General features: G+C 42.6%; 1 long non-coding RNA gene across 1 annotated transcript; it reads right to left on the bottom strand.

Annotated features, from left to right (window-relative positions):
• Positions 1-9,461: 9,461 nt before the first annotated feature.
• Positions 9,462-25,729, bottom strand: LOC102163533 (proteasome maturation protein). Its single transcript, XR_002336632.2, has 6 exons — positions 25,656-25,729; positions 22,746-22,843; positions 20,172-20,232; positions 17,861-17,962; positions 16,642-16,735; positions 9,462-12,109 (listed from the first exon to the last, which is right to left on the bottom strand). It is a non-coding gene; the product is annotated as a proteasome maturation protein (long non-coding RNA).
• Positions 25,730-25,745: the final 16 nt, after the last annotated feature.

Genomic DNA, 25,745 nt, shown 5'->3' with positions numbered 1-25,745 from the left:
GTCTTTAGGTTTCTGTAGGTGCTTTGGAGATCTAAATGTGTTGTTGCCTTGCTTTAAACTTCCCAGTGCTTGGGGTTCCTGTCGTGGCTCAGTGGTCAACGAATCTGACTAGGAACCAAGAGGTTGCAGGTTCGATCCCTGGCCTCACTCAGTGGGTTAAGGATCCGGCATTGCTGTGAGCTGTGTGTGGTGTAGGTCGCAGACGTGGCTTGGATCTGCTGTGGCTGTGGCGTAGGCCGGTGGCTTCAGTTCTGATTAGACCCCTAGCCTGGGAACTTCCCTCCATATGCTGCCGATGTGGCCCTAAAAAGACAAAAAAAACCCCAAACCTCCCAGTGCTGTCAGAAGCAGCCACCCCACCCTCCTGCCTTTTTCATATTCTGATTGCCCAGAAGCGTGCTCTAAAGTTGGGCATGTGGCTTCATGTGACCAGGTGGGGTAGCTATTTTCCGACTACCTGCCAGAGACAGCTGGGTTTTGCAGCCGGACTCATGGCCTAACTGTATTCAGTCAGATAACTAATCCCCAATTCCCCACCTCTCTGGGGACCTGCCTCCTCTAACACCAACTGTCTGATGCCAATGACTGTATCATTCAGAGATTCAGTTGATTGCAGGCAACAACAGGTACTGCTTATCTTCAGCACCGGGGATTTACTACAATGATAGTAGGGGCTCACAGCTTCAATAAAAAGCCTAGGGACAGGCCAAGAAAACAATCAAGAGCCAGGGCAGTGCCTGAGATAAAGCGGCAGCAGCACAGCGAGCACTGTGCAACAGGAAGGGCGAAGGCTGCCGTTCCGCCAGTGACGTGTCACCTCCCCGCCCTCCTCCTGTCCTTGCTCCAGAGTCCAAGTCCAGGAGAGGAGTGTGATCTGCTGACCCAGGTCACCTGCCTGCCCCCAGGACGCAGCAGGAGCAGGGAGGTGGACCCTCTAGAGAGAGAACAGGCACCGTGTCCCTGAGATGACACAACAAAGAGGCGAGGCGGTTCCGCTGCAGACGTCAGAGTGCCTTCAGGAAGTGAGAGTGGATGCCAGACAGCCCCAGTAAGACAAACGAGACAAACAAGTGCAAGGTGAACACAGAGAAACGGACTCTGGGGGCTGATCTTGCCTATCTTTCGTCCGTAGCCAAACCCTGGAGGGCCTGGGTGTTTTATTGAAGGAAGACAGAGCCTCTGAAGCCAGGCCTAGATCCCAAAATGGTCATTTGGTCTATGATCAAGCAAGAGAACAATGCAAAACAGAAACACAGATTAAACTGTATGCGCCTTCATTCTGAGACTGGCAACAATGACAAAAATGAATTGGCCGCTGGGCAGGATATTCTTTAAAAACTCATTTTAAAAGTGGCTAAGAATAAAAGTTAAAAAGAAAATATACCTTCCCTGTCTTTTCTGTATCAACTCTATCTCTAACCAAACAGAAGATCATAGTAAGTTTCCTTTGCAGGAAATACCCTGACTGGGAAAAAAAGAAAGAGAAAAATGAAGAAGGCATGACAGATTTAGACTCACCATTGCGCGCACACCCTAATAAGTAAGTGGATCTATGCGTCGTGTCGGTGGCCGCCTACATCATGAAATGAGAGCCTGTTAGGCATCACTGTCTTTTTACGGAAAAACACACCACTCACGGGGTGATCGTGCAAAAAATAATGAACCTGAATCTGATCAAGCCCATAGACTCAACTAGCAAATTACAGGAAATACAGGAGTAAGAAGAGCATGTGAAGCTGTATTACAAAGACGCAAGCAGTGGAGACAAATCCAACTACGAACCATGAGGTTGCAGGTTCGATCCCTAGCCTCGCTCAGTGGGTCAAGGATCCGGCATTGCTGTGAGCTACGGTGTAGGTCGCAGATGCGACTTGGATCTGGTGTTGCTGTGGCTGTGGTATAGACCTGCAGTAGTAGCTCCGATTCGACCCCTAGCCTTGGAACCTCCATATGCTTCGGGTGCGGCCCTAAAAAGACTGAAAAAACAAACAAACAAACAAACAAAAACCCAAAGATGCCAACAGTAAAATCTAGACTGTGGGAAACTATAGAAACCACTTGGTTTCTTCAACAGACAGCAAGAAAAAGAGGAAGAAGTGGAGGTATAAATAAACACACAGCTGGCACAAAAACCCAACCACAATTCACGTAAGTGACTTGGATTATAAAGCATTCAGAATCCATGAGTCCATAAGGATACCCTAAAGAGAAAGAGCAATGAGTGGAAACCTGGCTTTACAAACATTTGTCAAGCAATAAATTCAGAAAGGATGCCAAGACAGCACCATTTGTCAGTCCTTTCCTGTCTCCAGTGCCTGTGGCGGATGACTGACTGAGGCAAAGATTTTTCATGGATGCTGAATCCTCTGGATGAAAGATCCCTGGGGAACAGGACACACACAAGGCCTCATTATGAGTTCACAGATGATGCACTGCTTACAAAAGGAAAACTGTCCTTTTACAATGGAGAGCTCTGGCAGCCACCACCTGTCAACCAAGTGATCCGCCCTTACCAATAAGGGGGATGACCTGACCTCACCTGGCTGCTGATGGGACACAGCGGGTACACACATCACCTTTGTATCCCGAATCTAGTCTCGGGGAAATAAGACAACATGCTGACAACTGGTGAATCTCATGAAGGTTATATTGGGGATTCTCTATATTATTTTTTTTCCCATTTTTCTCTGAGTTTCAGAATTGAAAGTTGGTGAAAAAATAATGTGGCTTATGTTTTGCGAGTTTTCTCTATGATACAGAAAACAAACAAATAGAGTGGTCTAAGTCTTGAGTTAAAATCGAACCTTCTTTCCAAAAGTAATTAAGTCTAGCCAAAGTGAAAGCAGAATTCCCCCCGGTCCCTCACTGATCCAAAGCCCTATCTTCTGTGTGGCCTCCGTTTCGTCACAGTAATGAACACTATAGCTCTTTTCTGTCTCCACCAGGTCAAGACACTGCAAAGAAGCAAAAGACACAGTACACCTGACAAAGCACATCTCCAAAAATAAAAATTCAAGATCTGGAAACGAACTCAACATTTTCAAAACTTGGTTTTTCATCTTTAAAAGAAAAAAAAAATCCCTAATTTTTTTTTTCAATCTGAAAAAAAAAAAAGAAATCCTACTGAAATTCTATTTAAAAATCTAACAGTAGGAGTTCCTGTCGTGGTGCAGCGGAAACGAATCCGACTAGTAACCATGAGGTTGCAGGTTCAAGCCCTGGCCTTGCTCAGTGGGTTACGGATCCAGCGTTGCCATGAGCTTGATGTAAGTTGCAAATACGACTCAAATCCTGATAGCTACAGGTCCAATTCAACCCCTAGTCTGGGACCCTCCATATGGGGTCCTAAAAAGCCAAAAAAAAAAAAAAAAAAAAAAAGATGGGGCCCTAAAAATCCAAAAACAAACAAACAAAAACAGAAAACTGAACAGTATGTTCTCTTTAATAATATTTCAATTTTAATATTACCTTTAATAATATTTAAGGACTAATAATGAAACACACTAAAAGTACAGGCTTTTTAAAAATTGAAATACAGATGACCACAATATTATGTTAGTTTCAGGTGTGCTACATAATAATTTGACACTTGCATACATCAGGAAATGATCATCATTACAAGTCCCCAAAGTGAGTACAACATTGTTGACATATTCCTCATACTGTATATTACATCCCTGTAGCTTATTTCTTTTATAATTAAGAGGTCTGTACCTCCTAATCGCTGTCAGCTATTTTGCTCAGCCTCTTCCCCATCCTCCTCTCTTCGGTGACCACCAGTTTTTTTGTTTGTTTGTTTTTTTTGTTTGTTTTTTTTTTTTTTGCCATTTCTTTGACCACTCCTGCAACATAAGGAGGTTCCCAGGCGAGGGGTAGAATCGGAGCTGGAGCCGCCGGCCTACGCCAGAGCCACAGCCACTCGGGATCCGAGCCGCGTCTGCAACCCACACCACAGCTCACGGCAACACCGGATCCTTAACCCAAGGAGCAAGGCCAGGGATCGAACCCACAACCTCATGGTTCCTCGTCGGATTCCTTAACCACTAAGCCACGACAGGAACTGCTGGTGACCACCAGTTTGCTTTTGGTATCTGTGAGTCTGCTTCTGTGAGTTGGCTTTGCTCCTTTGTATTTTTTTTTTCTTTTTTCTTTTAGATTTCATGATGGTATTTGTCTTTCTTGGACTTGCTTTCCTTAGCATAATACCCTCTAGGTCCATCCGTGGTGTCGCAAATGGCAAGAGTTCATTTTTTTAGGGTTAGGATTATGTGTGTGTGTGTGGAGGTCCCGTATCTTCTTTATCCTTTCATCTGCTATGGGCGCTTACATGGCGTCCATGCCTTGATTACCAGAAATACTGCTGAAATGAACATAGGCGTACATACATCTTTTCAAATTAGTGTTTTTGTTTTCTTCATAAAAAGACCCAGAAGTGGATTGGTGGATTGTACAGCAGTTAGATTTTTAATTTTTTAAGGAACCACCCTCTGTTTTCCACAGTGGCTGCACCAATTTACATTTCTCCCAGACAGAGGACAAGGGTCCCCTTTTCCCCACATCTTTGCCACACTCTTTTATCTTTTTGATTGGCATGTGTTCTGATTTGCATTTCCCTGATGATTAGTGATGTCAAGCATCTTTTCTTCTGCCAGTCATCTGTATATCTTCCTTGGAACAACGTCTATTCAGGTCGTCTGCCCATCTTTTAATTGGGTAGGTTGTTTTTTTGATGTTGAATTGTATGAGACCTTTGGATATGAATTCCTTATCAAATACATCACTTGCAAGTATCTTCTCCCATTCGGTAGGTGGCCTTTTTACTTTTTTGGCCACACACATGGCATGTGGAAGTTCCTAAGTCCGGGATCAAACCTGTGCCACAGCAGCAAGCTGAACCACTGCAATAACACCAGATCCTTAACCTGCTATGACACAAGGGAACTCCAGCGGCCTTTTTATGTTGTTGAGAGTTTCTCTGGTTTCTCTGCAGGTGCTGTTTTTCCCCCCTGACTTTATTTGGCTGCTCTCTTTTTCCTTAATGAGTCTGGTTAAAGGTTAACCAATTTTGCTTGTCTCTTCTTCAAAGAACCAGCTCTTCTGGAGTTTTCTGACAGCCTAGTGGGTTAAGGCTCTTGTATTTTCACCACTGTGACTCTAGTTGCTGCTATGGCTCAGGTTTGATCCCTAGTCCGGGGGAAATTCCACATGCTGTTGGTGTGGCAAAAAAAGAACAAAACCAAACCACACCCAAGCGAAAACCAAGAGAGAACCCGAAATAAACAATACGACTCTCATTTGAAACAATTTTTTTTTTACTTTTGATCTTTTCTACTTTTGTTTTTTAGTCTCTATTTGATTTACTTCTGCTCTGTCCTTTATATGATTTCTTTCCTTTCACTAACTTTGGGTTTTGTTTGTTCTTTTTCTAGTTCCTTTACTTCTAAGGTTAGATTGAGATTTTTCTTCTTTGCTGAAGTAGATTTGTATTTCTATAAACTTCCTTCTTTGAACTGCTTTTGCTACAGTCCATAAGTTTTGGCTAGTTGTTTCCATTTTCATTCGTCTCCAGATTTTTTCATTCCTTCTTTGATTTCTTTAGTGACTTATCGGCTGTTTAGTAGCATATTGTTTAGCTTCCACATGTTTGTGGATTTTGTAGTATTTTTCCTTATAATTGATTTCTATTCTCATTGTAGTATGGTTGGAAAAGATGCCTGATATAATTTTAATCTTCTGAAATTTACTGAGACTTTTGTGGTCTGGCATGTGATCTACTCTGGAGAAGGTTCCATCTGCACTTCAAAAGAATTTGTATTCTGTAGTTCGGGGCAGGAATGTTTTATATATGAATATGTGTTCGTTTCATGGGGTCTATTGCATTGTTGAAGGTCTGTATTTCCTTATTTCTTTCTGGATGATCTGTCCAATAAAGTAAATGCTGTGTTGAGTCCCCTGCTATTCTTGTGTTACTGTTGATTTCTCCCTTTATGTTTGTTAATATGTGCTTTATGTGTTTAGGTGTTTCTAACTCAGGTGCGTATGTATTTACAATTGTTCCTATGTTGGGTGCATATATTTACAGTTGTTTTAGCTTCCTCTCGCGCTGATCCCTTTATCATTAGGTCCTGCTTTGTTTCTTGCTGCAGTCTGTTTGAAAGCATGCTTTGCCTGCTACAAGAATCGCCACCCCTGGAGTTCCCTTTGCGGCTCAGTGGAAACAAATCTGACTAGCATCCATGAGGATGCAGGTTCCATCCCTAGCCTCGCTCGGTGAGTTAAGGATCCAGTGTTGTCGTGAGCTGCAGTGTAGGTGGCAGAAATGGCTTGGATCCCACATTGCCACGGCTGTGGCATAGACCAGCGGCTACAGCTCTGATTCAACCCCTACCCTGGGAACCTCCATATGCCGCGGGTGCAGCCCTAAAAAAAAAAAAGACAAAACCCAAAACGAATGAAGCGCCGCCCCAGATTTGCTTCCATTTGCACCTTTTGCCACCCTCACTTTTAGTCTGTATGGATCTCTGTGGGTAGCATATTTATGGGTCTTTTTTTTTCAGTCTATTTGGCAATTATATATGTCTTCTGATTGGAGTATTTCATCCATTTACATTTCAAGTAATTATCAATAGGTATGTACTTATTGACATTTTGTTAATTGCTTTCTGGTTGTTTTTATAATTCTTTTGTTCCTTTCTTCTTTTGCTCTCTTCTCCTATAATTTGATTGACTATCTTTAGTCTTTAGTGTTATGACTGATTTTTTTCTTTTTTTGTGTGTGTATATACTATAGATTTGGGGGCTTTGGTTACCATGAGATTTATATAACCACATATATATGATTGTTTTCAGTTGATGATCTCTCACTTTTTTTTTTAATGGCCGCATCTATGTATGACATATGGAAGTTCCCAGGCTAGGGGTCGAATTGGAGCTATAGATGCTGGCTTACGCCACAGCCACAGCCACTCAGGATCTGAGCTGCATTTGTGATCTGCATCACGGCTCACAGCCACACCAGATCCTTAACCCTCTGAGCAAGGCCAGGGATCCAACTGGCGTTTTCATGGATACAGCTGGGTTTGTTACCCCTGCGCCACAATGGCAACTCTGACACCTCTTAAATGCAAATGCATTCTTGCCACCTTACATTTTTACCACCCCCATGCTTAATATTTTTGAGCATTTTGCTTTGTGTATCTTTACTTACTGTGGATATAGATGATTTTATTACTTTTGTCTTTTAACCTTCCTACTAGCTATGTAAGTGGTGCATCTATGACCTTTACTGTCTGTTTGTCTTTACCAGTAAGATATTTCTTTCCCTACATAATTTTCATTTTTAGTTGTGGACTTTTCTGCTTAGGGAAGTCTCCTTAACATTTTCTTGTAAAGCCAGTTTAGTGGTACCAAACTCTTCAGCTTTTGCTTGTCTATAAAACTCTCTCGTTCAATTCTTAATGATAGCCTTGCCAGGTAGAATATTCTTGGTGGTGATTTTTTCCTTTCTTCACTTTGAGTATGTCATGCCACTCCCTTCTGACCTGCAAAGTTTCTACTACAAAGTCAGCTGACAGTCTTATGGGTACTTCTATGTAAGTAACTAGTTGCTTTTCTCTTGCTGCTTTTAAGAGTTTCTACCTTGGGAGTTCCCGTCGTGGCTCAGTGGTAACAAACCCGACTAGTATCCATGAGGATGTGAGTTCAATCCCTGGCCTTGCTCAGTGAGTTAAAGGATCTGGCACTGCCGTGAGCTGTAGTGTAGGCCGAAAATGGAGCTGGGATCCTGCATTGCTGTGGCTGTGGCATAGGCCAGCAGCTGCCGCTCCGAATCCACTCCTTGCCACAGGTGCGACCCTCAAAGGAAAAAAGAAAAAGTTCTTTATCTTTTGCCACTTTGTCATGTGTGTCTTGGTGGATACCTCTGTAGGTTCATCTTGTTTTAAGAGTTTCTGTGCTTCCTGGACCTGGCTGTTTCCTTCCCCAGGTTAGGAAAGAAACTTTATTTCTTCAAATAAGTTCTCTGCCTGTTTCTCTCTTCTTCTGGCACTCAGGTAATGCAAATGTTAGTATGCTTGATGCTGTCTCCAAGGTTTCTTTAAATTGTCATCATTTTTCAAAACCATTTGTTCTGTTTCGCTTGAGTGATTTCCACTGCTCTGGCTTCCAGACAGCTGATCCATTCCTCTGTATCATCTAAATGGTTGATTCTGTCTAGTTTATTTTTTGTCACTGTATCTTCAGCTTTATAGTCTTTTTATTCTCTGTTGACAACTTCACTGTGCTCACTCATTCTTCTTCCCAGACTCTAGATTTTGACATCGTGACCTTGCTCTCTATCCTGGAGATGGCTTTTTCTCCACTTCATATGGTTCTTTCCCTGAGGTTAGGTTTTGTTCCTCCATTGGGAACATATTCTCTGTGGTTATTTCTCTGTTAGGTAGGCCAGCTGCTTTCCCAGTCTTGAAGGGGTCTTATGTTGGAGATGTCCTCTGCGGCCCAGCAGCACACACCCCTCTGGCCACCAGAGCTGTATGCCCTAGGGACGCCCCCATGTGGGATATGCGCCTGTCTGGTGGTGGGTGTGCTGGTAGGTGGGCCTGGCTCCTGGCCCATGTGGTGGTGAGGCTGCGCCTTGCACAGTGCTTGTACCTGCTGGAGGGCAGGGTGGGCCTCCCACACAGTTGGGCACTCAATAGGGGCACAGAGCTGCTGCTGGCCCGATGGAAGGTGGAACCAGGTCCCTAGAGCTAGCAGGCTGTGAGAATTCCAAAACACTGCTTGCCAACACTAGTGTCATGTGGTAGAACAAGTTCCCCAGAATGGCTGCTGCCAGCATCTCCATCCCCAGGGGGAGTCCCAGTTGCCTTCTGCCTCCCCAGATCCAAGATCGGCAAGCCGGTCTGACCCAGCCTCCGTTCACAGTAAGGTCTGCACTCAGCCGGGTTGCACATACCCTTTAAGAGTGAAGTCTGCTTCCTACAGCCTTTCAGCTCTTCTGAACGTAAGCGCCAATGGTTTTCAAAGCCAGATGTTTTGGGGGCTCATCTTGCTGGTGCGGGATCCCCAGGCTCGGGAGTCCAATGCACTCAAGGCTCCCACTCTCTGGGGGGAAATCTGTGATGATGGTTCTGCTTCCTCACCAACCTGTGGGGTGGCTCCTAACTGTAAACCGTGTCTCTGCCCTTCGACCTGTCTCATGCGCCTTCTTTATGGGTTTAGTTATGGAAAAATTTCTTCTCTAGTCTTCAGCTTGTTTTCATAGATACCTGCTCTGTAAATAGTTGTCATTTTGGCATGTTCACGGGAGGAGGTGAGTTCAGGGTCTTCCTACTGTGCCATCTGGGCGACCTCCCCCACCAAAGTATAGGTTATTAATTAAGGATTGACTGTACTTGAAGGAAACTGAATTTCAATTTTGAAATCATGAGTTAAATAAGTTCAGTCAATGAGGTATCACAACATTTTTGGTTTTGCTTTATTGAAATATTAAGTCAAAATTTGGTTAAACTTAGACTCATCCAATTGCTGATTCCAGTGGAAGATTATACACTACAAAGTCTTTCAAAAGTAACCTACTGTTCCGACCATCTTTTACTTCCTTGAAACGTCTGCATCCAAGAGTAACAAAATGCAGGAAAGCACTGGGCTGTATTTCTGTGTGCTGCTGAAAGAGGGATAACACCTACTGCAATAAGCCTTTTATATTTTGTACAAGGGGGTAGGACTGAAGAGGCGTGTTTACTCAGAGCCATTCCATGCTGTGCCAAGTAGTGCTCAATTGTTTGCCAACCTATTCAACGCCTTGAGACAAAACAACCCACAAATTCTTTTATTCCCACGTATATAAAAACCTTAGAACTAGACTGTAGCCTCATTAAGTATGTTTACATATTGTGAATGCTATCATTTTAGTGTTAATAAAACTAATTTTAATTAGGCACCAATCTGTGAAGTAACTCTTGCACCAGATTAGTATTTCACAAGCAACAGACAAGAAAAATACTAAATTAATTCCTAAAAAGAAAAAAAAAAAAAAATCACAGCATCTGAAAGAAAAAAAATGCCTAACTGAAGAGTCTGTCGCCTAGGCAAGGCGACTCAGAGGAACCTACGACTGACTCTTCTGAAGGAACCCAAATTACCCCCCCACTCCAGGCAAACACTGCAGACCGCAGAGGTTAAGAAACATGAGCAAATTTTCAGCACTCAGGTACATGGGAAGAATTAACCGGTGCTAATGTCATTAGTATAAAGGCAAAAGCAAGCAAAGAAAGGAAAGCAAGCTTATAAATCAAACGTTCTCCACCCTGGAGAGTTTTTCAAAAGTAGACTTCCTGGGATCTACCCCGGACCAGTCCTACTGGAACTTCTAAGATTCAGACCATGACACCGACTTTTTTCACGAGATTCCCAGGTGATTTTACACGTATCCAGGGATAAGGATCATGGATATAAACACAAGGAAGGTAAAAGAGGAAAAAGGAGAGGGGAAGCAAAAGACCTCCAGAAAACAAGCACAAATCACGACTGCCAATTTCTGTGTTTAAGGCATCAGCTTTTCCATTTAAACGATGCTCACTAATTTCACAGTACCCTCTACTGGTCAGGAAGAGTATCTATTATTCCTAGAACTAAGGTACAGAAGAAATCTCAAACTCTGTTAGTTGAAGGAGAACACATTTAGAAACAATCAACTACTGAAACTCATTATTTCCATATTTTCTCATAATTTAAGTGTAATGTGGGTTGACAAATATTGTGCAGGCAAAGACGGTTTTAAACTGAACCGCAACAGTCAGGGGCAATTTTTATCACGGGATGTTTAGCAGAGTCTCGGCCTTCACGCACTAGATGCCAGCTGGAAACCCGCCCTCCCAAAGTTGTGACAACCAAAACCTTCTCTAGACATTGTTAAATGACCCCCAAAGGGGAGGGGCAATATTGCCTTCAGTTGTAAATTTCTCACAATAAAATGTTCCTGAGAAATGGATAATCATTCATTTTTGTATACTCAGTTCATTAAAAATACCTTATTAAGAACTAGAGATTTATTTTTAAATAATTATGGAATTTGTTCATGTATAGTGTGTGTGTATAGGAATGTCCCTTTTTTTTTTTTTTTTTTTTTTGCTTTTTGTGGGCCGCTCTTGCGGCATATGGAGGTTCCCAGGCTAGGGGTTTAATCGGAGCTGTAGCCACCGGCCTACACCACAGCCACAGCAACACGGGATCCGAGCCGAGTCTGCAACCTACACCACAGCTCACGGCAACACCGGATCCTTAACCCACTGAGCAAGGCCAGGGACGGAACACGCAACCTCATGGTTCCTAGTCAGATTTGTTAACCACTGAGCCACGATGGGAGCTCCTCCTTTTTTTTTTAAATTTAAGCATCTTGTGATATATAAATCTAATGCAGTACCACAGTTTGACATCTGCCAGTTGTTTTAACTTTTCACTTTAAAGACCAAAATTAAAACCTCTGAACTTATACTTTCCAAACCTGAAAGAACCAAATAACTTATATTTTATAATTCTAAAGTAGCATCAGTAAAGCAAATGTTACTCTTATTACCATTAATGGGCTATACTAAAAGAAAATAAACAACACTGTTATTTTGTATTTACTTTCAAATGTTCCCACTGAAATCAATTACAGACATTTATTTGAAAGATGCTACCATGAAGGCTGCTGACTCAAATGCTGATAATGGTTACTCAAAATTAAATTTACGGAGTAACTAGAAAGTAGATTGAATTGGAACCAACGAAGTTTTATATTATTAATTAGCAACATTTTTTTTTAAAGACAGAAGGCTATCGTTTTAATATAAATGAGATGTTTTAAAATCATCTTCCTTTAGTGCTTTCAATTATCACACGGGCATAAACCAAAGACCCAAAGAATTTCAAATGATTACAGATACTATTTAGGCAAAAATTCTCAAGTGTCAGTACTTTTAATGTTGTGCACATCAAATTGTAGTAAAAAGACGACTATAAAGTTGCAGACCCTCTATTTCCATGTACAGCACACTGCATTACAGTAAACCGAGTTTATATTCAACCATCAAATGTGGTTCTCCCATTAGTTCACTTTGTGACGGGTCTGAAAACAAACAAAAACAAACATATTAAAGATTCTCAAAACAAGATAAATTCAATGATTCTACTCACATGAAACTTTACAACAGGCAAAACTAATACAAAGTGACAGAAAACAAACCACTGGTTAGTTGGGGTCACGGGTGGAGGAACTGACTGCAAAGGGACCAAGGAACCTCCGGGGATGATGAAAACCTTTTACATCTTGATTGGGGGAGGGGTGGAGGACAGTTACTAAAATTCACAGAACGGGATGCTTAAAATGGCTGCATTCTATCATGTGTCAATTATTTCAACTGAGTTGTTTTTTTAAAAAGAAAATACCAACTGAAAAAGTTCTCCTTTTACACAGTTGCTAAGTTTTCCGGTGGCTTCCCAGATGACTCTAGGAACACTCTCTAATTAAGATTCAACAATCCTTAATCTAATTTGCAAAAAAAAAAAAAAATTATCTCTATCATTTTGTGCTCTGTTGCAAATATATTTACACAAATCAGAATTCTAGAGCAAGAAAACCTTAAAAATCTTCAGTCTCTTGTTTGTACTGATAAGTCAGACAAAGGTCTTCAACTGAGCACCGATGCTAAGCTGCCTACAGACAAAACCTTTTTTCTTTTTTGCCTTCTACTCCTCAACACAGGACAAGAAACAGAACACACACCCAAGGACTTAAACTGTAAAATCAGTTTGTAAAAATAATCATTAAAATAATGATCCCTAAGAATAATCACTACAATCAATCTGGATGTTTCCTCACGGGACCCCTACGGGACTGGGGATTGATTACTGGGTCACGTCAGTCCAGCAACCTCTACTCTTTCATTTCTTCTTTTGATCTTATGCAAGTTCTCAGGCTAGGGGCCACAGCTGCCGGCCCACACCACAGCCAAAGCAACACTAGATCCAAGCTGCATCTGTGACGTACACCATAGCTCACAGCAACACCGGATCCTTAACCCACTGAGCCAGGCCAGGGGTCAAACCTGTGTCCTCATGGATGCCAGTCACATTCATTTCCACTGAGCCCCACCATGGGAACTCCAACGACCTCTACTTTTGACGCCTGTCACACAACAAAGCAGCCCTAGCAACAACTGATGCTGTTGTAATTGCTACCAGAGTAACTGCGGATACAACAGGCATTCAAAACCTAAATTAAGAAAAAGGATGTGTGCACATAAGTACCAAGAACAAGAGATGTCTGCTGCAGCGCTGTTTTGTGTATGTAAGAGAGAAAAAAGTATACATCCAGCAACACATGTGGACGCAGTACGCGTACTGTGAGACACAGCATGACACCAACCGCGTTAAAGACACAAACCCGAAGCAATGCCCAACTTTTTTACTATATATGTTTGTATGAAGACACAGAGGAAAGAGTCTGGAAGGATATACATTAAAAGCAGCAGGCAATCAGGAAAGGAAAGAAAGAAATGGGTTTGGGGTAATCACGGAACACTTGCGTTTCAGCTGTAATATTTTCAAATTTTAAACAAAATACCTTCATTTATAAAGGCAACTCTGCTTCTTTAAGCTACTGGCGTTAGTTAATATTAAATAAGTCACTTGCACCATGTAAGCAAGGCCCTGGTCTAGGGCCTCTGCCATGGGACTCCCAGGGAGGCCAGGGCCTCTTGGTCAGTCTGTCTCCTCATCTTAAAGTGACAGCACTGGAGGAAACGGAAGGCTGTGTTCGGCTTTCAGAAGTTGAGCTTTGACTTTCTTACTGCGATGCCCATACACCCTTCCTTCCCTGTAAAATAATGTGCACACTGTTCCTGGCAAAGCACCTCCCTGATGAGCAAGCAAGCAAAGCCTTCATCATCTCCAACTCTTTAAAAAACATGAATTGGTGAATTATACACATTTTCGGAGTTCCCATCGTGGTTCAGTGGGTTAAGAAGCCGATTAGTATCCATGAGGATGTGGGTTCGATCCCTGGGTTGTAAGGATCCAGCGCTGCTGTGAGCTGTGATATAGGTCGCAGACGAGACTCAGATCCCGAGTTGCTGTGGCTGGGGTGTAGGCCGGCATCTGTAGCTCTGATTCAAACCCTAGCCTGGGAACTTCCATATGCTGCAGGAGCAGCCCTAAAAAGAAGAGAAAAAAGACAGATTTTCATCATGGTTCAATAGTCTTCATGTGGTGCTTAGATTCACAGACCACTCCCTCGTTACAGACTTAAAATTCCCTCTGAATCAAAGGCAATGAGGAGAACACGGGGAGCAAGAGCTTTCAACACTCACCAGGGATCAAGCACCTTACAAGGCACTGGGGACACAAAAGTTAACAACACAAAGTCCCCAGCTCTCATGAGGCTTGTATTTAAGTTGGGGAAAACAAATAAGAAACAAGAACAACATGGGTAAGTGACACGCAGAGAATTAAAGTGAGGCGACAGGGTGGCTGGGACTACTTGAGACTGGGTAAGTCAAGGAAGGAGTGACATTTACACGGGGATCTGAAAAATGGAGGGGGGCGGAATACTGTGAGCAGAAGGACTAGCTAAGGCAAGGCCCTGAGGTGAAGCCATAAATGGACCATAAATTATGCAGTCACAGTTCCCTGGAGTGCAGTGCAAGGGTCTCATCCTGACAAAACCCACCCACCTAATCAGGGCATCTTTCCAGTTCACAGCTCCCTTACAGAGATGCGGTTAAAATGAATATAAAAAGACATCCACAAGATAGCTAGTGACTTTTAACCAAGAAATTTCATAACATCAAGTCACGGCTTTAAGCCACTCAATGGCTTCCCACTGCAAACTCGGCTGCTGTCTGCGAGGCTCGGGCTCCTCTGTACCTAAATGGGCTCAGGCTCCTCGCCTTATTCTACTTTCACTTCCCTCACAACACGCCAGCTACAGGGCCTTCTTAACACGCTGTTACGTGTGTTGAGAGACAGTTCTCTAGGGGGCCTCTCGATTCTGCGAATCTTGGAAGTGGAGGCATGACCGCCTTCATTCTGGACTCTTTCCAAGGCTGTCTCTAAGGAGAGATCGTGTTTCCCATGCAGCACACAAGAGGCAGGCTGAGAGCCTGTTATAAAAGATTCGGGCCCCCTGAACTTGGGGTTCCCCAACTGTAATGGAATATAATCCGTATGTCGGTTCCACCTAACCCTCTTCTTGCTGCCCTGGGGGAACTGGGGCTCAGGGACCCAACAGGAAAGCTGTTGTTCTGGCTCCTCTCCTGCTGTGAGTAAAAAACTGCCCTCCCTCCAGAAGTCTGTCTCTGCCAGCATCCAGGAAACCCCGGCAGGCTCCCCTGCTAGATGTCAGTGAGGTAAGACCTTAAACCCTTCAGAGCTCTACAGCTGTTCTCGGGTTAGAGACCCTGGACACACTGCTTCTTCTGTCTCAAACATTCTTCCCTCCACTTTAGCTCAACTAATTCAAGTACTTTCCAGGAATCAATGTATATGTCATATTCGCAGAGGTGCCTGCTCCTCCCACCCAACAACAAACTACGTATCTTCTTTATTCCTGGAATTTAACCACAATATGTAACTGCATGTTCGTGCTTTATCTGTTAATGTTTACCTGCTTCATTAGAAAGCACATATGTTTTACTTTTTTTTACTGTCATATATTCAACGCCTAGCCCAGTGCTTGACACACAGCATCTGACTAGATAAATCCTCAGTAAGTCCTTCTCCCTTTTTTCACACAGCTTTACAGAGGTTGGTTTTTAAATGAAGGCATTTTTGTAACTAATTACAAGTTAGTATGGACCTGAGCGACCACCTTACAATTTTAAATGAGGTCCAGGTTCAATGTAAAACCTTGGGAATTCTAGGTTTCCTGCATTTCAAAGTTCCCCCGGGAAAGATTCTCAAAGAGGAGGCTCACTCACTAGACTTCTGCTGTGTCCACAGCATCTCCTTACCAGACATTAGCAGCCAAGCAAAATTAACATAATTTAATCTTGTCAGGTTTTTCTGTTTCTTCTGAAATTCTCGGGCATAATGAGCAGAGGCAATACTGGACAGAATTATATTTATCTTCCTCAGAACCAGAAAAAACAGAGGATGCTGTATGCTGAGGATGCTGAAATCACTTATCTCATACATAATACAATTAATTCAGAGAATTTTGTTAAAAATGATAGACTCTTCTTTACTATTGACCATCTACAGAAACACAACTATTACTTCGGGGGAGAGGGAGGCTACTGTTGTTTTTAAAACTACTCTCATCCCACAAATGTTTAGAATACTGAAACAATCCTTGTTTAAGCTGCCCTAAGAACATCATATTAGCCTTACACATCAGACTTTATTCTCAGGGCAAGAAATGAATGACTGTCATTAGTTGACTGAAATGACTACACTCTCAGAACTCAATAAATAATTTTCACTTTTAAAACCAGCTAAGGAACAGTGATTACCATCAAATTTTATCTTATTTCAGTGAATAAACACAATTGAATGCAATCAGCTACAAGCTCCATGAATACAAAGACACTGTAGGTTTCGTTTGCTGCTGTTACCTTAATCATTATTCAGCCTCCAACAAAGACACGGAGTGACACTTACCATTAAGAATATCTTCAAATCCAATAGTCTCATCATTACCCCGCAAAATATCCAGTGACAGGTTTGAGCTTGGAAGAAATGGAAGACGCTGAACCTTTAAGAAAAGTGTAACAGGACAAAATTAGGAAAAAAAAGAGAGAGAAAATACACATGACCAAATTTCACATTCTTCCATTTGCTTGTAAAATCGCAAAACTAAGTAAAATATCTATTTAACTGCAGGGGCACAGGGGGAAGGACAGGTTCATATTTTAGGTCCAAACCAAATTTTTAAAAACATATCAAAACTTTATTCCTCGAACTAAATAAAGGCACTGAAATTGAACGCTTTTACTAACACTGCATAATTCCATTAAGTTTGTACATATTTGGGGGCTTAGCTTCTGTCCAGAAAAATAAAAGCATATACTATGGGATAAAACGCAAAATCCCAGAGCCTAACGCCATGCTTTGTTTCTAATAAATGCGGGATAATCAAATTCCTGAAGAAATTCCAGCTCTCTGAGAGCATTATCCTACCTAGTAAGCTCACTACTCCTTGCTATGTTGTTTTGTACTGGTTATGACCCTTTGACCCTTTAAAGCAGAAAACAGTAGTGATAACCAGAAATGAAGATCAGAGTCACCGTAGGCCTTTAAAAAAACACGATGCCATTCTGAACTAGTGTTATCTACTTTTTTCAATTATCCATTCAGTTATTCAATGAATACACCTACTGTAGGCTAGTACTTAAGTACAGAGGAGAAAGTATGGGCTGCAGAGTCAGTGAGACCTGGACTCAAATTCTGCTTTTACTGCTTACCAATCCTATGCCTTTGCCTCAGTTTCCTCATCTGTGAAACAGGATAACAGCACCTTCCTCTCACACCTGTAGCATGGCGTGGTATAAGGTGCGTATATATAGTCACTGGCACATAGAAGATACTCAACGAACCCGAGTATCTTAAATTCAATGTAACCCTCTCGAAAAAGAAAAACATGTAAGTAGATGCAGGTAAGTTTTCAGACACTGAGCTGATAATGTGTAGTTTTCCATTTCAGGCTCTTTTCTCTATGAAGTAAGAATCAAGGTCATATCCTAAAACGAGGAAAAGCATGATAGGTTGCTGGGTAGAAGAGAAGGTAAGGTCGGTACAGCTGTTACGGAGACAGAAGACCACGGACGGCTAGCAACACCCCCGTGGGAGGCAGACATAAAACTGACATCCACACACTCACCTGCTGTACTGCCTTGAATTCCATCTGTAGTTTGAGGGGAGCAAACAGACCCTGGATGTTTCTCAGGGTGGAAAAGTTCATTTTATCTTGGTTGAGCTGGAACTACAAAAGACAACAATGTAATTTTAAATGTTATACTCAACATTCTGCTTTCAAAACAAGTAGCATTGAAACATAATACTTAGTGGGAGGATTTCAATATCCTTAACTGAAATAAAAACAAAGTCTTTTTTACTACTTCAACAAATTTTAGAAAATATACGTCTGTATTTCACATAGCATGCAGGTGCACTTCAGCAGTGTGAAATTACCACCCAAAATTTAGATTTACAAAACTAATAAATTATGGAATGTTCTTCGCGTTGCAAAAATATATTTACACAGCATAATTATATTTTGGTGCTTTTGATGAGAATTACTACAAAAAAAAGGTATAAGTACTCTGAAATTCAGAGTTACACAGGGACAAAAATTAATGAAAGATTTCTAAGTATGAAAGTATCTTCTTCAAAGGATTTCATCAAAGAAATAGATTTATTACACCATCCTGTTAATTAAACACCAATGTTTAGACTCCACTTTTTTGAGCAACTGAGTCTGGGCACCAAATTCTTTATGTACAATTTGTACTGGGTAGTGACGAGCAATTTTTTTCTGGAGCCATAAGCACTTATATTACTTCTAAAAAACAAGGTTTACTCCACCTAAATGAGTACAACTTATCTTTTGAACCCGAATAAAGAACTTCATGTTCATCTCTTTAAGTATTTTTCTTGAACTTTTGGCCCAGTCCTTTGGTCTATTGTGATGTAGTTGAGCTATCCATCAAACTGAGCTATCCTTACCAGATTTTTCTTCTACAACCCTATTTACGTGACTTCTATGGTTAATCGAAAGTCATTTTTTGACTTGAGATTTTGTAATCTTTTTTTATTCTTTATGCAGCCACACCTGCAGCACATGGAAGTTCCCAGGCTAGGGGGTGAATCAGAGCCACAGTAACACCAGATCCGAGCCACATCAGTGACCTGATGCTGCAGCTTGCAGCAACGCTGGATCCTTAACCAACGAAGCCAGGGATGGAACCTGTACCCTCACAGAAACATTGGCTCCTTAACCTGCGGAACCACGATAGCAACTCTGAGATTTTGTAATCTTTGAAAAACAATCTTCCGAAGTCAACTTCTTCCTTTTTTTTTTTTTGTCTTTTTGCTATTTCTTGGGCCGCTCCCGTGGCATATGGAGGTTCCCAGGCTAGGGGTCCAATCGGAGCTGCAGCCACCGGCCTATGCCAGAGCCACAGCAACGCGGGATCCGAGCCGCGTCTGCAACCTACACCACAGCTCACGGCAACGCCGAATCCTTAACCCACTGAGCAAGGGCAGGGACCGAACCCGCAAGCTCATGGTTCCTAGTCGGATTCGTTAACCACTGCGCCACGACGGGAACTCCCGAAGTCAACTTCTGAGCATGAAACCAGAATGCACCTAAAGCAACTAGGGGCCTCTTTATTTTCGCATCCAATTTGAACTTTAATTTCATCATCATCATCATATTTGTTCTACACTTTCTCCAAGATCTTTTCCCCTTGCTAAAGAGGGAGGGAACAAAAAAGAGGATGAGGTCAGCTTTCTGTTCACCGCATAACACTGCACCACCAACCCCAAGTAGTAAGATACTTTGTGCTCTGAACGTGCATCTAAAAACCCTTTAGTTTGTCTTTAGAACATCGGTATAGTCTATATGCTCTTTGGGAATGACCTTTCCGCACCTAACTCTTCAAATATCCCCTCTTCCAGGAAGCCTTCCATAGGTGGCTCCTCAATCCTTGGTCCTCCGCACAGCTTTATGAAGCCCCTATCCACTGCTTGTCCTCCCATTAAATTCTCTGTCAGCCCCTTAAGGATGGGACTGTATCATATTCGTCTGTGTACCTCCTGCCCCTAGCGATAACTTGGGAGATGGAGGGTTTGAAAAGAGGTCAAGGCTAGAGACATGGGCTTGGAAAAAATCAACAGCAAAAATGGCAGGGAAAAGTATACAAGAAACAGGATCATCAAATGAGAAAATATTTTAAGAGGAATAGAGAAGGTGGCCCAACCTCTAGAAATGTCCATTAAAAAAAAGGGGGAGAATGTGTAGAAAGGGAGCCTTAGTGAGACGGTACAGGGATAACTTGAAGCCCTACTCTGTAAGGATACTGAAAAGAAGGCCTCGATTTCTCCATGGTCAAATGTGCAACAGCAGAATTATCTTAATAACGTATTTTTCTAGTAGAGGACAAAAATAAAGCCACAGGTAACGTACTTACATTTTTTTCTGATAATTCAAGAGGATGACTGGGCAAAAGTTCATTTCTGACACAAGAAAAGCTGAAAATAACATTTAAGATAGAGGTTATATATCACTCAACATCTAAAGCTCAAAATCACACCTATAAATATTGCAATGTAATTAAATGGCACAAGGGAGTCTGGGTGGGGGGGATGATGAAACTGTTTTGATCCAGCTTGTGATGGTGACTACAGGACTTGATGCATGTATTGAAATTCACAGAATTACACATCGAAAGGAAGAAAAAAGTCACATTTACTGTAGAATTGTTTGAAGTGCATCTATTATAGATACTGGTGGTCAAGACTTCAATTCACTGGGAGAACGCTCCAAAACATGGTACTGATGACGCCCTATAGCTGGAAGAACTTTAATGAAGTATACTTATTACTATTGCTCTGATGACATCATTCTTGTACTATATAAAATATCTACGCTTTTTCTGTCTGTCCAGAATTAACTCATATTCAATAGTAAATGTAATTTTTTCTTTCTTTTTTTTTTTAGGGCTGCACCTGCAACATACTGAAGTTCCAGGCTAGGGTTAGAATCAGAGCTACAGCTGCTGGCCAACATCACAGCTCACGGCAATGCTAGATCCTTGACCCACTGAGCAAGGCCAGGGATCGAAGCTACATCCTCACAGATTCTAGTCAGGTTCGTTACCACTGAGCCACGACAGCAACTCCAGTAAATGTTTTTCTTTCTTTCTTTCTTTCTGTCTTCCTTTCTCTTTGTCTTTCTGTCTTTCTTTCTGTCTGTCTTTCTGTCTGTCTGTCTGTCTTTCTTTCTCTCTTTCTTTCTTTCTGTCTTTTTAGGGCCGCATCTGCGGCATATGGACGTTCCCAGGCTAGGAGTCAAATCAGAACTACAGCTGCTGGCCTACAGCTCAGCCACAGCCCAACCTACACCAACACCAGCTCTCAGATCCAATAAGCAAGGACGGGGATTAAACCTGCATCCTCAAGGATACTAGTTGGGTTCCTTACCACTAAGCCACGACGGGAACTCTCCCAGTAAATGTACTTTTATGGACACATGCCGAACAGTCTGTTTGACATTTACTGAACACCTACTACATATAAAGTACCACGCTAGGTGACACAGAGTGAGAACCAGGCCACTAGTCCGTGTCACTCTAGATTTATAAAGATGGTATCCTATATCTTATCGTCCACACCAGGATTTGAGAACTGAAAGAAACCTTAGAAATCCTGCAACAATAGTAGGTACAGAATACTGTCTCTGTACAGAACATTATCTTTGAAGTGGAATTTGCAAATGGTTCTGTCACGGCAATCTTCCAGACTAAATGGGCAGAGAAAAGACCATTTTATGTGACCAAAAAAAAGGAAAACAAAAACCAAATCAAAAGACTTGATTGTTGGCTAGCTTATGAATTTGACTGTACTATAGATCAAACTTTATCTCCAATTCCAAAGGCTTCAATACACCGCACCTTTCGCTAAACAAGGCAAAGGCAATCATGAGGCTGCTCCCAGAGATGGAGTTAGAAGGGCCTTCCAGTAAGACTGAATACCTTAAAACTACACATAAAATTTTAAATTTCACAACTCAGTACCTACATGGAAGAGGAAGGCATTATCCTTACTTGATTAAGCTGAAAAACGATCTGTCAAGAAAAAGAACCAGTGCTAGAAACTGAGACATAAACATATAAAGACAGAAAGGCCATCGAGGGCAGAGGTGTAACTGTGCTGAAACTAGAAAAGAAAAACAAGAGCAGCTAACACCTAGGTAATGCTTACCAATGTCAGATACTGGTTTAAGTATTTTCCGTGTATTAATTCATTTATTCTTCCAAATAACATATAAGCTATTACCAGCCTTATTTCACAGATGAGGACACTGAGACAGAACAGTTAAGTAATCTGCCCAGAGGCAAACATCTAGCTAAGAGCAGAGCCAGGACTAAAACCCAGAGTCCAAGCTTTTTACGACTCTGTTCTAGTCTCTCGCCCCAAAGTAAAGTAAATTACAGTAACAGTTAACAAGACAAAGAAACAAATGAGCCTCCCAAATTACATCAGCAAGAAGAAGAATCCTACCAGTCATGCCACAGGGTACCATCTCCTAGGAGGATGCCCTGTTCTAGACACCTACTACCCTGATAAGATGCTCCTTCCACTAAAGTAAGGATCCAAACCTCCTTTCCCTTCCTCCCCTAAAGTGTATTATTTGCTATCTCCTAAATTAAATATATACTTATGACCTATCAAAATCTTTTTAGGAGTTCCCATGGTGGGAACCATGGCAAGCCTCACTGGTGTTCATGAGGATACAGGTTCGGTCCCTGGTGTTGCCATGAGCTGTGGTGTGGGTCGCAGACATGGCTTGGATCCCACGTTGCTGTGGCTGTGGTGTAGGCCAGCAGCTGCAGCTCCAATTCGAGCCCTGGCCTGGGAACTTCCATATGCTGCAGGTGAGGCTGTAAAAATAAAAAGACCACAAAGTACAAAACAAAATTTAAAACATTGTGGCAATTTACATTGTATTATAACAAAGTCAAAATCACAATTTCCCCACATACCCTTTTCGAAGAAGATCTTGACTTTCAAAAGGTCCACTTGCTGAAAGTTCAGTAACTGGAATACTGTCCTTTAGCTGAGATCCAAGTCCTCGGGCATTCTACAGCACAAGTAAAAAACATTATTAAATACAAGAAAAAATTTTAAAACGCACACTGAACATCTTTGTTAAAAATACTGTTTAAAGGAGTTCTCTTCTGGCACAGCAGGTTAAGGATCTGGTGTTGTCACTGCAGTGGCTTGGGTTTGACTCCTGGGCCAGGAATTTCCACATGACATATGGCCAAAAAAACAAACAAGAAAAAAACAATGTTTAAGCACTATGGAGCAAAGATGAGGGCTTTGCCCTCAGAGAGCCCACAGTCTAGACAACCACCAGGAGCCTTAGCATTACGGGAGAGGGATACACACGGTTCAGTGAATAACACTGAATTTGGGGGCAAGAAGGATTCCTGGGTTGATCCGTAAGCGCTGTCGTATTGAAAGGCATTCTAGGAGAAAAAGAACATGGCTAAAGGTATAAAACATAAATGAACAAGCTGATGACTACATGTGTGAGTAGAGGAGAAGTAAAGGCTGGCAAAAAGGAGCAAATGAAAAGACTTAAATACGCAAAAACAATCGGGTTTTATTCTGAAATTGATGGAGCACCTCTGAAGGGTTGTGGCATGATCAAATTTACTTTCATTGGCAAGACCCCTCCCTTGGGTTAGAATGATTGGCACAGAAAGAAAAAAGTTGAGGACAGAGGCCTGGGGAATACCATTCCTCAAGGATCAGAAAAAACAAGGAAAAGGGGATTAGGAACAGACAGAATAGCTAGAAGAGAGTAGTCATAGAAGCTAAGAGGAAAAAAATGGATTTCATTAAGTGTTTGATTCTCATAAGAGGGTACTATCTATGCAAAATAAATATATCTAATTAGGATGCTGTAAATAAAAACAAACAAAAACAAAGACTCACAGTATACATTTGGTACTGGTGTACTGGCACCCTACTCATTTATACTGAGTATTACATCACTTGTTGCTGAAATGTAACATCCTTACAGATGCTGTATTCTGCAGAAAAGGTAAATTCTGCAGAATTTACAGAATTTTCTGCAAATCTGCAGAAAAAAACGTAAAACAGCTACAGGTGGTTTGGTATCCAGTCTTATACTCCTCTATGAGAAGCTATTCGGAGAAACCAACTCCCCCCCCCCATCTTTTTGCCTTTTCTTGGGCCACTCCCGCGGCATATGGAGGTTCCCAGGCTAGGGGTCCAACTGGAGCTGTAGCTGCCAGCCTATGCCAGAGCCTCAGCAATGCAGGATCCGAGTCGTGTCTGCGACCTACACCACAGCTCATGGCAACACCGGATCCTTAACCCACTGAGCAAGGCCAGGGATCAAACCTGCAACCTCACGGTTCCTAGTCGGATTCATTAACCACTGAGCCACAATGGGAACTCCAAAACCAACTTTTTAAATTGGCTTTTCACTTCATTTATCTATTTTATTAGGTCAGGTACTTTAAACTGTCCAGGGTTTCTTCAATCTACCGCCTAGTCCAGGCTCTCACACCTGGATAACGTCAACAGCACTCTACTGGGACGTGCTGCCTCTAGCCTCTTCCATTTTCCAATTCTGCAAAGTATGGTTTGCCTGATGTGCAATCTCCCCCACCAAAGCTGTTAAAAAACAAGCAAACAAGCCTTTTGGTGATTACACCTAGAACTCAAGACCTGCACAACAGGTTTCAACTCCCCGACAGAGAAGTCATGATTAACTAGGAAAAGCAGCTCAAATCGAGTGTGGATTGTCACTAACCTAACATGTGCCTGTGATGAAGGCAAAGACCCTCTCTGGTCCTGCTCACTCATCCTTCCAGGTTTCTGAACTCCTTCCAGGACTTGACTTGTAGGGTCCTATTGTTCCAAACACACCTCCTCTTACTTTCTACGCCAACGTTCTCCTCCTCCCAGGCTGCTTTATCATACCACAGAGGGAACGTTTCTTTTGCACACACACAAAAGGTGAATTCTGATCTCTGAGTTCCAGTGTAATCACTTTCCTAATTCTTTTCTGTAATCAGCATTAGTACACGTTTCTAATAAAGTAGTGGAGAAAAACGAATCTATGAAACGTTATGCAACACTAGTTAAATAGAACCTCTTTTATTTTATAAAACTTCTGAGTCTTTATAAAACCTCTAGATCGGCGGTATTTACCAAAAGAAACTTTCTAGATTTGGAGGATCCAGCAGCAATATTGGCATCAGAGTCACGGACAAAGATCAGGAATCTCTCCTAAATATCGTAACTTAAAAGTTAAGAAGAGAAGGAGAAGGAGCGGGAGAGGAGGAGATCCACTAATAATATTGACAAACAGGGGGCGGCAACTATCTAGTTTTTTCCCCAACATCTGGCTTACTACAAGCTTCCAGAAATGTCTGCAGAGTTACGCTGAGTGATGGAAAGACGACGTACAGTTGTGGGTTTGCTGTCAAGGCAGTTCCGAGGGTCGGGGGTGGGTGAGGAGTCTGAGAACTCGGCTCCCAAAGGGTCCCCCCTCGGGGGAGGGGTACCCGGCAGCTCCGCACCCCAGGCCTTGCCCTTTCGGACAGTCCTTTCCGGCTTGGCGCCAAGTACGGGAAGGGGCCAGGCTGGGGCGGGGGGGCTTGGGGATGCGAGAGAGGAGAGGAGGGGGGAGAGGATGAAGCCAAGTCGCCGCTCACGGGCAGCGCCGGAGCCCGGCCCAGACCTCGGCCACGAACCCCCGACCCCGTGACTCGACAGATCATGGCGCCCGAGGCCGGCCTCCTCCTCCCGCCGCCGCTACCACCGGGGGACGGGCTGGGAGCCGGCGGCCTGCCCTTGCAGCCACAGACCCGAGCCCGCCGGCCACTGGGGTCGTCCGGGGTCTCACTCACCATCTTCGACTCGCTCTTCTCACAGCCTCTCAACCCGTTACCGTCAGCCGGCCCCGCCGCTCACTTCCGTTTCCGGGGTTGCCCCCCCAC

The sequence above is a fragment of the Sus scrofa genome, chromosome 11 (genome assembly GCF_054392235.1).
Source record: "Sus scrofa isolate SSC_HxYL_T2T_F1_AM1 chromosome 11, Sscrofa_HxYL_maternal_Yorkshire_Landrace_v2.0, whole genome shotgun sequence".
Classification (NCBI taxonomy): Eukaryota; Metazoa; Chordata; class Mammalia; order Artiodactyla; family Suidae; genus Sus; species Sus scrofa.
The sequence above is the reverse complement of the archived record's forward strand: the minus strand, read 5'-3'. Positions and strand labels throughout refer to the sequence as shown.